The sequence below is a fragment of the Marmota marmota genome, unplaced genomic scaffold (assembly GCF_001458135.2).
Source record: "Marmota marmota marmota unplaced genomic scaffold, marMar, whole genome shotgun sequence".
In the NCBI taxonomy this organism is placed as follows: Eukaryota; Metazoa; Chordata; class Mammalia; order Rodentia; family Sciuridae; genus Marmota; species Marmota marmota.
Genome location: NW_025999990.1, coordinates 12,677,076 through 12,690,697, shown reverse-complemented (window position 1 = coordinate 12,690,697; position 13,622 = coordinate 12,677,076).

The window sequence follows — 13,622 nt, the reverse complement described above, 5'->3', positions numbered from 1 at the left end:
TGAACAACCCACAATAAAAAAAATTAAAAAAAAAATAAAATAAAAAATAAAACAGTATCTTCAAACAAAAAAAAAAAAAAAAAGAACTAAGGATAAAAAGCCAAAAGACTTAGCTCAAGAGAACATAAAATAAGAAAGATGCAAACATCAGAACCAATGACAAGTTGTCTTCTCTTGTGCTTTCTTTTCAGTATTGAAATGGCGATTCCAGTCAATGCAATCATGCAAGAAAAAGAATGAAAGGAAAGTAGATTGTAAACATAGAAGTGAAATTTTACTTATTCACTGATGACATGATAATCTATGCAGAAAATCCAACAGAATCATAACTAATAAATAAGTTTAATATTATTAAAGGAGATGATCCACATAAAATCAAAATTTAAAATTAATAGCTTCTATAATAGTATCAAAATATAAATAAAAACAGGTAAATCTTCAGAAAAGTGTGAATGGCTTATTCACTGAAAGCAACAAAATATTTCTGTGAGAAATTAAAAAGATATAAATACAAGAAATATTTCTGTTCATTGGTCATAAATATTGTAAGATTTCAAACATCTCCAAATTAATCTCTAGAGTCAATGCAGTTTCAATAAAAATCACTGGATGTTTTTGCTATAGAAATTGACTAACTGATAATAAAATTCATGTGAAAATGCGAATAATAAGAGTAACTGAAGTAACTTGAAAAAAATAACAAATTTAGGGAGGCAACACTACCTGATTTCATGACTTATTGCAAATGTATTGTAATCAAGATAGTATAATATTTTTTAAAAGAGCAGGGGTCAGGGAAGAGAATTGGATCAATGACACAGAACACAGATTATAGAACTCTTCCATACCCATATGGGCAGAAGTGATTTTTTGTAAAAGTACAAAGACAATTCAAAAAGGATAGCCTCCTCAACAAATGCTGTTGAAATCAATGGATATCTGTGTACAAAAAATAATAATAATTTTTATCATACATTATTCTATATATACAATGAATTACTCCAAAATAGATCATTGAGCTAAATGTAAGGCTTAAAACAATAAAAACTGCTGGATAAAAAATAGGAGAAATTTCTTCTGTCTTTCGGCTAAAATCAAGTGTAGTAAAAAAATAAGAGTAAATATTTATTACTTTGGATTTGGCAAAGATTTCTTAGATTCAACATCAAAACCATGATCCTGAAATAAAAATTAATAAATTAAACTTCCTAAAAATCAAATCTTTTGTTCTTTAAAACACACTGTTAGGAGAATGAGAAGACAAATCACAGAATGGGAGAAAAATATTTGTGGTACATACATCTGATAAAGGATCTGTATCTAGAATATATAAAGAAATCCAAAAGTAAGAAGAAACAAAATAACAATAAAAATAATGATAGAAGAGGAAGAGGAGAAAAACAACCAACTCAAGTTTTTTTAAGTGAGGAAAAGATTGAAACAGATACTTTACCAAAGAAGATATATAATGGCAAAGAAGCATTTGAAAAATGTTTAATGTAATTAGTGTTAGAAAACACAAAGTAAAACCAAAAATGAGACACAACTACATACTTATTAGGCACTAAAAAGACTATATACCAAATGTGAGCAAGAATGTGGCCTACTTAAAACACTGATTCACTTAGTGCAATAGTAACTGGTTTCAGAAAACAGAAGGACAGTTTTCTTTTTAAAAGTTGAACATACATCTACCATATGATCTAAAAATTTCATTTTCAGGTATTTATCAAAGGCATGAAATCTTTTTTGTTTTGTTTGTGAGATATATATATACACACAACATTTTGACACATTATACATAAATGAAGTATAACTTCTCATTTGACTGGTTGTACATGATGTAGAGTTACACAGGTTGTGTAATCATACGTGTTTATAGGGTAATAATGTCTGATTCATTCTACTATCATTTCTACCTCCATGCTCCCTCTCCTTCCTTCACTTCCCTCTGTCTAGTCCTCTATTCTCCCCCCTCCCCTTATTGTAAATAGCATCTGCATATCAGAGAAAATATTTGGCCTTTGATTCTTTGGAATTGGCTTGTTTCCCTTAGCATAATATTTTCCAGTTCCGTCCATTTACCGGCAAATTCCATAATTTCATTCTTCTTAGGCTCAGTAATATTCCATTGTGTATATATACCACAGTTTCTTCATCCATTCATCTGTTGAAGGGCATCTAGGTTGGTTCCATGGTTTAACTATTGTGAATGAGCTGCTGTAAACATTGATGTGGCTGTGTCACTGTAGTATGCTGATTTTAAGTCCTTTGGATATTAACCTAGAAGTGGGATGACTGGGTCAAATGGTGGTTCCATTCCAAGTCTTCTGAGGAATCTCCATACTGCTTTCCATAATGGTTGCACCAATTTGTAAGTCCCACCAGCATTGTATGAGTGAACCTTTTTCCCCACAACTTCATCAACATTTCTTGTTGCTTGTATTCTTGATGATTGAAAGGCATGCAATCCTATGTCCATCCCAAGGCATGAAGACTAATGTTCATAGAACTTGATTTGTAATGGGTGAAAACTTGAAACCATTCAAATGTCCATAAATACTCTGTCTATACAATGCACTACTATGCAGTAATAAATACAAACTATTGGTATACTCTACAACATAAAGATCAAAATAACCAAAACTGGAAGGCAGGGCATTGCAATGGGCCTGAGGAAAATTTGGAGGGGGTAGATGAGCTCATTTTCCTGACTGTGGTGATAATTTCACAAAAATATATAAAATTTATTGAATCATGCACTTTAAATATGTTCAGTTTACTGATTATCAGTTATCTCTTCAAAAAAAGTTATTTTAAAAACAAAGTAAGTAACAGTAATTTTAGGAACTTAATTTTCAGTATTCTTGGAACATAGCAGAAGCCCAAGATGTCCTCAAGCACCAAAAACACATGAGTAATTTATTCGATTAATTCTCTGTTACTCCAAAGTACAGAACTAGGCCAAGAAGGCATATTCCAGCTTAATATATTCTTTAGAATTATCTAATAATAGAATGAGCTCCTTAATTGGGGAGGTGTCTAACAAAGTTATTTAAAAGAAATGTGATTATGGAGTAAAGGAGACAAGGGTTCAAATTTTGGTTTTATTCTTGCTGTGTGACCTTGAGCAAGTCACTTCAATTCTCTAAGCCTCTTATTCCTTATCTATAAAGCAGATATAATAATAGCATCTTCACCACAGAGATGTTATGAATAACAGTGAAACAAAACATGGAAAAATATGTTATTGGACTGACTCTTGCAGGGGGTGGAGGTTGAATGAGTTGATTACAAGTTGTTAGATAAGAGTATTTGTGCAAATATGGTATTAACAAGCTTTTTTTTTTCACTGCTGGGAATGAAACCTAGGGCCACATGCATGCTAGGCCAGTGCTCTACACTGAGCTACGTTCCCAGCTCTAACATTGGGCACCTCATTCAGGACATACAAAGACTTATTTGGAAACCCCGGTTGGAGGGCCACTGGTGGGGAGGGCAATGAAAGCCAATGGAGACTCAGACAAGCTCACAGTGTGTTATAGTTGTGCATAATGATGGAATTTGTTGTTGCATGTTTGTACATATATACAATATATCATGATAATTGGGCCAATATCATTCTCCAGTGTTTCCCCTTTCCCTCCCCACCTCCCTCCCTGGTCCCTTTCTTATACTCTACTGATTTCCCTTTGATTTTCATGAGATCAAGCCCCTCTTCTCTTTTCCTTTTTCCTCTCTAACTTCCACATATAAAAGAAAACATATGACCCTTGAACTTCTGAGTTTGGCTTATTTCGCTTAACATAATGGTCTCAGGTTCCATCCATTTTCCTGCAAATGACATAATTTTTCTTTTTGGCTGAATAAAACTCCATTTTGTATGAATACCACATTTACTTTCTCCATTCACCCATTGATGGACACCAAGCCTGGCTCCACAGTTTGGCTACTGTGAATTGTGCTGTTATAAACATGGGTGTGCCTGTATCATTGTAGTACGATGACTTTAATTCTTCAGGATAAATACGGAGGAATGGTATAGCAAGGTCATATGGTGGCTCCACGTCTAGTCTTTTGAGGAGCCTCCATAATGATTTTCAGTGTTTGTACTGCTTTGCAATCCCACCAACAGTGTAGAAGTGTTCCTCAATCCTTCCCTTTCTTTCCCATTACTCAATCTCTATATATACTGTGACTTATTTTATTAAACATGAATAGCACCTAACCCCTTTTACTGCTCCCCAAATTTTCTCTTGTGCTACAAATTCAGTCACAAAGCCTCCATACCTATGCTCCCAGGCACATTGACAAAGTCCAAAAAGCTCAATTCTTTTGCCAATAAGGATTTCCCATTGTAGAGTGTTCCTAACAGATAAGTACTTCCCAAATTCATTTGTGCAGAAACTCTTCCCCACAAAACAACTGTTTTGTGGTATTGCTTTAAGTCACTAAGGACAGCAAACATAGTAAAGGGGGATTTTAAGGAGCCTGTTTTGATGACACTCTTTATTACAGATTTCTCTTTGATGAGTTCCAGTTATCAGTGTTTTCACAAACTCTGAATTCATGGGAATGAATTCAGCAACTATAGAACTGCCTCTTTGAAGACTCTAATTGGCCATACAAGCTATGAAAAATGTGTAACAGACATGGCCCTTAGTGTTTCCTCCATTTTATAGGCCGGGAATAGGAATGGTTTCCTTGCTCAAGGCCATGCAGGAGAGCACTAGGAAAGTCAAAGAACTCAAGAGCTCCTGATTGCTGACCCACGTATGATTTCCTAGGGCCCAGTCATTCGGACATCTGTAGCCAGTTAGCTCTTTGTTCACTTGGTGCTGGGATAAAAACCAAGGGCTGCCTTATTCCAGCCCCAGCCTTTTGTTTCTTTAGACTGAGGATCTTAAAACTACAGATGCATGATGTTTACTCATTGGGTGGACATGGATTTATTTTTCTATTTTTGAATCAGCAGGTCCCCTCTCTAATGATGTGCAATCACAAATCTGGCAGACTGTTTCATTCCACATGCTGAAAGAGGCTGAGGAAGTATTTCCATTCTGAATAGAATAGAATTCGTGATTTGCATGCACCTTTCGAGTCAAAATCAAACATTTGCCCTGGATTGGCCCGAGTTTAATTAAAATGATGAGAATGTGTGATAGGCATTTGGTCTAAGGCAAAAAGGATGCACAGTATTGAAATTTGGAACAAACATTTTTTTTTTAAAATGAGGAATGCATGGTTGGCAGTGATAAGAAATGCCAAGACTATGTATTACACGGGATCACGGGTTGAAAATAGAAAATATCCTAAAAATTCTGGCGCAATGTGAAACTGTTCTAGGAAGGTTTGGATTGGATTACATGCTTTATGGATAATGTCCCTGTTACTAACACTGTCAATGTTTATAATCTTTTCTATAGTCTTTTTGTGGCTCACCATGTATAGCTGATGGGCTGCTCATCAGTCCTGGCAGATTTTCCCAGTTAGCCACACAGAAATGAAGAAGGAGGATTTTTTTTTTTATCTCTGAGGGTTAAGCTCTGCAAAAATTGATCATCCAAGAATACAGATGAAACAAAGTTGAAATGGCCAAACACGAAGTGTGGATAACTAATCATTTGAATTGAGGATTATTAAAATTCACCACTTTTTCATTGCAAAAAAATTATGTGGTTGGCATTAAAGAAGGTTTCCTATTACATTTTAAGTTTTATTTAAGTAAATATCCATACAGAGTTGGTTAATAGATTTGCTGGTACATGTTGCTCATGATTTTTGAAGTGAGAACTGTTAAAATCTGAGTTATGGATACTTTCTTATTTTCCAGGATTCCTTTTAGCCTCATAGTTTGTTAAGTAAATATTAAAATTTCTAAATAGGGACATGAAATCGTTTTCAAGGAGAATTATCACATACAGTGTGAACACTACTATCTTAATTACTGAGGTAGATCTTCCTAACAAACTAGACCCCAAGCCATTGTGTAAGTAATGAATAGATTTGTTCCCACAGATGAGTAGTCTAATGTTTGATGTAATTAGGATTGATCACTTTGTTAATCAGTGCCAAAATTATGAAGACATCCCCAGTTTCCCCCAAAAAGATGAGTGATGGGTGACTAAGTGGCCCCTTATACCATCTCTATGAGACCCAGATTTCCAACTTGGATATCATCTTGGAAATCTTCAAATCTGACCTTGAGCCCTGTGTACCTCAACTGAAAGAGGAAAAAACAGGAGGGGAAAGGTGGAAATGGCAGATGGGATGAACTCTTCTCCCTCGGGGATAAACTGACAGCTACTGTAGAATAGATCTAGTGTGAATCTCCATTTAGATCGTAAAGAGAGATCTGCGCTCTGCCTTATTATCTTTAATAATGATGTTTGTCTTCTCAGTAGCTCCTCTCCAAGTTCCAGTGTTTAGTTTTAAACAGTACCAGACATTGTTCCAGCATCCTCAGGGAGCTCAAGAACAGTGTAAGACAGAGCTTCCCATTTAATCATGACCTTCTTCTATTCATTCCAAATGCTTAAAAAATACAATTTTCAATTTTAGAAGCTGCAAAGTTTCCAGTTCAACTTTGCTAACGTGGTTGCATCTTAGGTAATAATATCAAGGAGAAAATAAAATAGCCAAAGATTGCCAAATACCCAAAATATGAAATTGGGGTACAACTATGCAATTGGCTCAAAACCTCACATCAGTTCAAATGTACACAAAGGATGGCTATTTCAAGTTCAACAGAGGCATGAACATCTGTTCCCAACATCCTCTCTCGGGTAGAGTTAGGCTCATCTAAACAACTTTATATGCCAGACAAATACATTTTAAGAAAAGAATGTGCGGCTGAAGACCTCACAGAATCAAAACTCGTACTTGTTAAGACTGAGTTTTCATAAGAATAAATGTAAATGGAAGAATGTACAAAAATCTACAACTCTTGTAGCTTAGCTTATTTTTGCTTTGAGACCTCTTTTTAAAGGTACACTCTTTTCGTCTCTCTCTCTCTCTCTCTCTCTCTCTCAACCACACACACACACACACACACACACACACACATACAAGCTTAAAGTAGTTTTTGTGTGTGTGTGTATACACACACTAATGTTATTTATCATGGCTAGCCAAATTTTCTTATGTTTTCAATACATTTTGAGGTTAACATTAACATTTGTGTGTAATAAATGCTAGGATGTTTCTCTTACACAATGTAAAGATTAGAAAATCTGAATTTATTCATTCATTTGCATGTCCTAGCTAGCAGGTTTCAGATTCCAATAATTTGTGTTAAAGTATCAGAGGTTCCCAAACAGGTAAAAAGCAAGATAATGATGAAAAGGTCAAGAAGCTCCGTGGGCAGCTCCAGTGGCCCTAGCAGGTGACAGCAGGGCTCCCCCTATTTTGAAGTTGGGCAATGTTTTATTAAGGCTTTTACTTTTTAATAATTCACATTATTTTAATTTCTTTGCATAAAATTGTTAATATTTTATATAATGCTACTTCAAATTTGCATGATTAAAATTTGCATACTATGTAATCATGCTGGCTTGCCATGTTTGCTAGTTGGTTATCTTCCAAATGTCTCTGGATAACCATCTTAATTCTTCAATTAGAGTAACTAATATGATATTTGTGTTTTTATTTTAATATAAGAATCAAAGATTTTAAATGCCCAAATACATCCAAAAGTCTTAATGATAATTGACCTACTAAACTACAGAAACTCACATTTTCCTTTTTATTTATGTTTTCTTCTGTGAAACCTAATATTTAAAGATCAGAACTCTTCTAAAATTTTTAAATAAAAATTACCTTGCTCTGATTTTTTTTTACTACAGACCCAAATGACAGTGAATGAACTTTACAAATGGGGTCACCACATGAATAGTGTACAACTGTACTGGGGATCTTATTTCTAGTAAGCCTACAGTGTCCATTAGGCATTTTGACTTCTTCCCTTCACTGGGGGCCTACCCGGGATTCCCAGGAGAATCTCAGATAGAAAAAGTTCCAGATAGGACTCAGGTCTATCTCTTTTTTCCCTTATAGAGTACTCTGCTTTGGGGAAAATTTGAAGATGTTTGAAATATCTTCCATTCCACAGTTGAAGGAGGTGATTTCATGCACCTGTTTTATGTTCTCACCTGCTTCATACAGTTTCTATGGTTCCCCCTCAAGGAATATCATTTGTGATGCGGAGGAGCTCATTTTAATGGGACTTTTCCTTTAATGAAGGAAGAGCTCGGTTTAGGAAAGGAGAAATTGCCCTATACTACATCTAGGGGTCCTATGAATAACCTGTAGCAAAACAGGGTTCATCAAGATGAAAGCAAAAATGGCGTGTAACTAGATCATGAACTCTCTTCAAAGAAAGGGGAAAGAGTTTGGGATTTATCCTTCTTGGAATTCTTGGAAGGTGAACCAAAGTATCCCTTTTACTAGCTGGTGTAATGAAACAAGTTCTGAAGTCTATCAATTTGCTCCAATGCCTGAACTTACTTTCCCCTTGCTCCCTCCAAGTCCATCAAGGACCCTTTAATTTTTTTAAGAAGAGCATATTGTGAGTCATCACTGGAGGCTGAGTATAGATTTTTGACACAAGTTAAATGAAAGAGAAAATAAAAGCAATGATTTTTAATTGAAAAGTATGCAGCACAAACCATTAAGACTAAACTCTATTCCTGAAATGGGTGGTGATGCATTGAGAAGACCCAAAATGTCTAAAGATTGCCCTTTACCTACAGGAAAAGTTTGGCAGAACTTCTGGAACACCTGTTCACACCCAGTCCTTAGATTTCAGAAGTCTCATTTTCTTAAACAGAACTTACTGCCAAAAAGCCAACTTTCCGGGGGCGGTATGGTTTCCTCCTTCTCTTCACTCCGGTCCTCCTCCTCCCTGGTCCTCCACACTCAGGACAAGGACCCAGTGCTCTCAGCACATTCCCATTCTGCCTTGGGTCATTAAGAATTAGGTATTGAAATTCAGAGTTTTAAAAGAAAGACGTTATTTAGATTTGGGTGCTTGGAGATCTCAGTTCCTGCTTCCAACCAGCACCATCCCTACCTCAAGCTCTTCTCTCCTCCCAGTGTTAGCCTCTTCTTTGCCCCACCTTCTCTTCTCCCCCTTTTCCTTCTCTACCTTGTCCTGAATCTGAGGTCTTGCCTGAATTGGAGCCCAAGCCCAGGAATGCCCACTAGGAATGGCTCAGGCACTGAAGATCCCCGCCCCCGTCATGTTCCAGGTAGATGGTAAATTTGCCATGGAAAGCACCTGCTTCCTTCCCTCCATCAGTTTCCAAATCCTGGGAGATTCTCTCTGAAATACATTGAATTCCAAAGCCTACCCTGTGTATGAGCGTTGGTGTGGTTCTCATTTAAACAAAAGATTTAAATTTCAGGAGCACTACCTGCCTCAAATTGGCTAAGGAGCCTCTTCAGCTTCACAGACCAAATCAAAGGCATGATGCTAGCAACATAATAGGGGTGTCACACCCCAAGTCACCAGGGAGGGGACTCTGGTCTTTCATCTGTGTTTTTGCAGAATGACAAATAAGCTCTTCCCTCTTTGCAATAATTACTCCTTCCAAATTACAATCTGGACAGACATGTTAACCAGGCCCTGAGGTATATTTGTTGATAGCTCGGCCACTCTGAGCATTGGCCGTATCTGTGGAAGAACCCAAAGGGGCATATCCAAGTAGGTCGTAAACTTTGAAGGGCTATTCAGCTGCGTAGAATCAAACTTTGCATGCTCTTTGCTGTCTAGATGTAAAATATTTTCCCCGAAAAAACAAAACAGACTTTCTAGGTATCTTAGGACATTTTCTTTCCAAGTCTGATTTTTTTGGTTTATTACTTTCTGTTTGATGGGTCCTTTCTCTGGAGGTGTACTGTGTCTCCAGCTTAGAGACATAGCAGTTCAATACCCAAAGATCTCATAGGCTTTGAAATGGATGGTCCTACATTGCAATGCGTAGCCAGTTAGTGGCCTCACAGACAAATTGTTCTGTTCCAAAATACACCTCCCTTGTCCATTATTTCCGATGTCTTTTGAAGGTGATCTTTTTTTTTTTTTTAACTTTACATTTCTTTTAAATAACTCAAGGATATTTGAGTTTCCAGAAGGAAAAATACTTCCAATTGTCTGTGTGAAATTTTTTTAGACCCTTGACGGGAAATAGGCTTTTATAAGAAGAAAGAAAATGTGACAATATATGAAAATAGGAATCAGGGAGAGAGGGAGAGAGAAAGGAAGGGAGGGTAATAAAAGAAAGAGAAGAGAGAAGAGATGAGATCCCCAGGGGCTCATAAAACAGGAAAATGAATCCAGGGGGCCCAGGTGAGGATGCAGAAGCCAAGGGTCAAGTCTCACCTACTTCTCAGAATGGACCAAGGCTGGCCTCTTTCACCTCCTCTCCCAAACATTCACTTCTAAGGAAAACCTTCCAGAACAAAAGATTTAAATTTCAGTCTGAGGAATCAGATTCACCGTCAAATTTCCCTGAATTGCAGAAAGTGAGTCAAGTCTACAATCACCCCAGACATTAGAGATTCTGTTGGGGCATTTAAAAATATAATTTAAGTGAAACTCCCTCCGTTTTCTGTCTCTTGTGCTAGCATTTCATTTTTAAGGCAGTATAAATATTGCCTTGGAAAACAGTTGCCATAAGGAGCCCTGCTGAGTGCTGAAGGGTATTCAGACAGGAGAGGGCCCTGGCCCATTCCATCCACTCCTGCTGCTGGTCCAGGCCTCCTGCTGAGGAGGCTGAACACTCAGACTCTTTTTTCAGGGATTTTCAGGATGGAAGGATAGAAAAGTTTGTAGTAAAAAATACCTGTTTATAAACCGTGTTCTGAGCACCATTCAGAAGACTGCCCACAGACATTCCCATCTGCTCTTTCCAGAATATTCCTTCTGAGAAACGAAAATAAACAGATTGTTGTTGGCTTCAGTTTGGTGTCAAGCACCAAAGACTTCCAAGGATATAGGCGCGTGGCCAAGGTCCCAGAGAAACACCCCCCAGGCGTGAGGATAAAGGTACCATGCTCAGCAATCATAATAGAATCATAATCAAACATGCAAATTCCTTTTTTTCCCCCCAGATCTTAGCTCAGACACAATGTAAAAATATCAAGATGTTCACTAAAGTATTATAAATCACAGTTTGAGCTATCAATCTGTCCACTACTAAAACACAAGCTTTGGAATTTTCAAGTAACATCAGAAAATTCACTCCAGCGACGGGCTGGTTTCTGCAGAATTGACAGGCTTCCGCCGCAGCAGCAGGAAACAGGCATGTGAATCCTCAGCTGTAATAATGCTCCTCATTCCTGCTAGTGCAAAGCAGCAAGGCCTGAGCCCTTCTGTTTTATGCTGCACACTGATTTGGAAGCAAATATTTTTCCAACAACATCACCAAATTGAAAGCGTTTTGAAAAATCTGAAGCTCTCGCAAAATACTGTTGTGGAAAAACTAACCCTAGTAGATCTGTCAGTGACATAAGCTACCCCTTCACTTTGACTAGAGAATGTGAGCCCGCCCTGCCAAGCAGCTCTAAGTCATATCTCTCTGTACAGGGCATTCTAAGATGCAATCGAAATAAGGAGGGCCGAGTGGGAACAAGACATACATTTTTCCATTATGATCTTAATTATTAATAAAAACAGTGACATCTGCCAGTTTTTTAAGCCTGGGGAAGTACTTTATTTGTGAATAAGGTATCCAGGCACACTTGTGAATCTGCATTTCTGAAGCCATAATTCACCCCAAACCCACAAAGGTACTAAGGTGTTGCTACAGACAACAGTGTGTGCTAAGATTCTGTGGCAGGAAAAGAGACATTCAAGAAAATGAAGCTGCCAATTTAAGGAATTTGCTGTCTATTAGAAGAGAAAATTAATTATGCAAATACCTGAATTCCAAGACATCATTCTTTTGTAATGATGTATAATATAAAAATATTCTAAATAAATAAATAAATGGCAAGTACTAACATGCTCAAAATAATAGTGTGGAAGTGGAAAAACTAACATCTTTCTTTCTTCTCCTTGATTTTTGACCATTTGAGTATTGAAGCTTCTGACGGTTATAAGTTGCTGACTTGTCATTTATCAATATTTTGGGGAAACTTATAAGACAAATGACACCTGCCTACAGATGGTTCTTCTCTACCTAAAATTCTCTAATAAAACAATCCCAATACCTAAAACCCCCTTCGACTGTCATAATGATTTGCCTCCTAAATCTTTATACGTACTTTTGTGTTTTTCTGGAAAATGGAAAATATACACAAAAGTAGAGCGAATACATAACACAATCTCACACACACTTCCCGGGTTTCAATGATTGTAAGATTTAGTCTCTTATTTCATCTGTCCCCCCTACCTGTCCCTACCCTCATAACACATAGACTGGATTATTTTGTAACTAATACCAAACATCCTATCTTCTGTAACTATTTAGTGTTGTCGCACCGATTTTTAAATTCCCTTTACATTGAGTGAATTTCTAATGTTTTTAGGTATTGACCAGGCTATTTGACATCCTAGAATGTATCTTCATTTCTCTTCTATCTACACACCTAAGTGGTCGCATTGGCCCATCTATTTTAAACAAATGATCACTGAAATAGTCTGTAGGCCTCATCCTTTTTAATCATCCCAGAGCTTTTACACAGCAATGTATCTGAGTTTACAAGCTCACACTTTGTCAGTCACTTCCACACTATTATTTTGAGCATGTTAGTACTTGCCATTTATTTATTTAGAATATTTTTATATTATAATGAGTTTCTCACATTCTTGTTTTCTTTCCTGCTCCCAGGCAGTTATTGATCTGTGAAAAGTCTCCTCATTCCAGGGAACAATTCGTCTGCCTGTGGGAGGGAGCTGTGCACAGTTCATGGGGCTTCTTTCCTTGTGGCACTGAAGGGACAAAGCACCAAACTCAAGGATGTTTTCAGGAAAAGCATCTAAATACCTTGGAGACTCTTACAGGGCAGGCTGAGGGGCTACAGGGTGGGAAACCCCTCCTGGTAGCTGGTGAAATCAGTGTGAATTGCAGCAGGAAGTTAAATAGGCAGAATGAATGGGAAAAACCAAGCTTTGTTTATTCTAAGTTAAGAATTGCATTCCTGAGGCTCACTGCTATTAGAAAAACGGAGTCTTACAGTCAGGTGGTTCAATCAAAGGATAGGTCCGGAAAATGAATTCCCTGATGCCAATAAAAGTCTCTCCTTGTTGCTCCAAGCAGAAGTTTGGAGACATTCAACAACAGGTCAAAATAACATTCTGTGCTCCACACACCATTATTCCAACTCAAGCAAAATGTCTACAGTTATTTTTTTTTCTTAATTTCAAAGCCTTTTGATTAAAGTATACCAGAAGGGCACCGACAGAGCAGCCTGTTTCTGTCCTTCTGCGGAAGGTTTCAATGGCCGCTCTACACTCTAAATCTATTTACTTCAAGGCTGGAATGAAACAAACATGACAGATGGTTTTTTAAAAAAAATCAAAGGGGAAGTTCTTGGAACACATCCTTCAAAATAAAATTTTGTTTCCTTTTTTTTTTTTTTTTTTTTTTTTTTTTGAGCAGCTGAAATGATTTTTCAGAACA